At 43.0% G+C, this 2,632-nt stretch overlaps 1 protein-coding gene across 1 annotated transcript in view; it reads right to left on the bottom strand.

The window, feature by feature from the left end:
• The window catches only part of osgn1 (oxidative stress induced growth inhibitor 1), an 18,150-nt gene that overhangs the window by 9,961 nt on the left and 5,557 nt on the right, over nucleotides 1-2,632 (bottom strand). The window lies entirely within an intron of this gene.

The raw sequence follows: 2,632 nt of genomic DNA, 5'->3' as shown, positions 1-2,632 counted from the left end.
TATTATCCAAATCCACGATTGGCTTTTAAATTTAAATTTTTTTATTTAGCATTTATTTTTATTAACAGGGACAGCAATGCCACAATAAGAGCCACTAAATGCTGCTAGGGTACTTTACAACAACAGTTGGAGTTTGTCAGAGCTTGAAAAGCGCAATTAAACCAAACGCATGGCTGAGTCCTGCTGGAGCCCCGTGCTTTCCCTCGGTTGTCTGTTTCCATAATGAATTCACAGGGAAGGCTAAACGTTGCCGCAGCGGTAACTTCAGGGAAGCAGGAGATTTTCCAGAGTTGGCGTTTGTTCGTCATCGCCGACTCAGAAGGTGGTCATGGAGTCTGGAAAAGAGCAGGTGCTCTTTTTTTCCACCCAAAACATTCATACTATGATGATTATGTAAAACAGTTTTTTTCTGCTCTGTCTGTTTAGACAATAACTTAGTTTGGACTATAAATATGACCAATAACTCGTGGATGCATGACATGACGTACAGTACATAGTAGCCTGGGACTGCCACACAGTACAGTTCACTTAGCTACTCGCAGGATGCAGGAACAGGAACAGCCCACAGGGCATGTCGGCACCATTCAGATCATATTTCACTGCAACATGCATGCGTGTAAACAAGCACACCTCCTCTTCTAGAGTTACATTTCTCTAGATTAAAGCGCCCATAAGATGCTCATTTTCAGGTTTGTAATTGTATTTTGAGGTTGTACCAGAATAGGGTTTCCATGGTTTCTTTTTTAAAAAAAACACCATATTTTTGTTGAACTGCACAATGCCGCAGATCCTGTTTTCACCCTGTGTGTTTAGATTAGATTAGATTATACTTTTATTCCTCCCACAACTGGGAAATTTCCTTATTACAGCAGCAGCATTTTCTTCAATAACAGCAAAAAACAAAACACACAAACAATTAAACACACAAAAAATACAAGCAAGCAATAGACAATGATTCAGGTCTCGTTTTAGCTCCAGAGTGAGACATCTCACTTTTATACTATCTTTGTTGGGAGTTGCTTAAGCGCAGTAGTAACTTTTGCATTGCTTAATGCCGTATCAAATTAAAAACATTGCACCACTGGCCTACAAGATTTTGTAAATCCTTCAACCATAATGGTGAGTTCCACAAATATTACCTTCCGGAGGCTATTTTGAAGCAGCCCTGTGGCTCCCAAGACAATTGTGATTGGTTTAAAGAAATGACAATCCACAAGAGCAGGTTTTTCTCCCATCCCGGAGTGCTGGGTGGACTAGCCAGACGGTCTGGCAATGCAAGACTAGAATCGAGGGTGATTTTAAGACCCTCACCGCCCCCTCGATCAAATCGGTGGCAGCTGGCCATTTATTTCCCCGGCCCTTTTAAATCAAGTTTTGGACCTGCGTTTTTAGTTTGATGGACAGGTTACCAAACCAAGCTAGGAGCCTTGCATGTACGTTGCTAAAATACCGATCCACGGATTATTGAATGTTTAGACCAGTGGAGTCCGGGGACTCCCCGGCGTTCCTTGGAGGGGTCCCAGGGGTCCCAGGTCAAAAGGGGAATCATTCATTTTCACTATAATTCGATCCGTAAGTAACACACTATATACACTTTCTGTAATAAAACATCTAAATACTATCAGATGGTGGACCCTGGGACAAAATGTTATCAAATGGGGGTCCAAGGTCTAATTTCTGCCAGTTTAGGGGACCCTACTGTGACAAAGTTTGGGAACCACAGATTTAGACGAATGCACAATAGATTCAACGTCTGCCTTATGAAACAGTGGCATGATGTCTTTGTCCAATCCAGGAACAAAATGTAGACGCTAAGCTGTCCGGCATCAAACACATTCCACTTGATGAGACCACTACTGACAGTCTTATATGTAGTTACCGGCTCAGACTAGCATCTATCTTTTTGGAGTGGGCTGTGATCTCCCACATACCTGAGATCAAAGATCATTCTTTGTTGAAGCGGCATACCTGTTACACAACTTTCCAACTTCCTCTATCTCCTGCAAAGTCAAAGGCCTCAATAATAGTGTTTACATTTGGAAAAATGTTGATTTAAATGAGACAATCTGCATGACAGTAAACAATATAACGACTCTGACCAGACACTTGATGTCAATTTTTTCTGTATATGGCAGTTATATCTGCCTCTCTGTCTCTGTTCCTACATTTCAAAACCCAGCTGAACGCAACTCGTCGTAGGCAGTCTGTGGCGGCAGACGGGAGACCCTTTAAACATCTCGTCTTGCGTTTTCTTAAAAGTTTAAAGCGCTAGACATAAAAATATCCACGATGTCAACTGTGATCTCACTGTGCAAGTGAGGTGGGTCAGGCGGGGTGAGGCTGTGGGCGGCAGTGCATAGTCGCAGCTTTCAACAATCTGCAGAGTCATTCTTACACACACCAACACACACACACACACACTTACAGTAGACAGACCGATAGGAGGGAGAAAGGGAGCAGAAAAGAGAAACGAAAGTACCAGAACACATGAGAGAAGGCGAGAAGTTGGGAGAGAGAGAGAGTTAAAGCGGGTTACATAAGAGCAGTGCAGAAGTTGGCTGCAAGCCCTGACCACACACACACACACACACACACACACACACACACACACACACACACACACACACACACA

The sequence above is a fragment of the Etheostoma cragini genome, chromosome 4 (assembly GCF_013103735.1).
Source record: "Etheostoma cragini isolate CJK2018 chromosome 4, CSU_Ecrag_1.0, whole genome shotgun sequence".
Classification (NCBI taxonomy): Eukaryota; Metazoa; Chordata; class Actinopteri; order Perciformes; family Percidae; genus Etheostoma; species Etheostoma cragini.
Note: the sequence above shows the minus strand (reverse complement) of the source record. Positions and strands in the feature narration are given on the sequence as shown.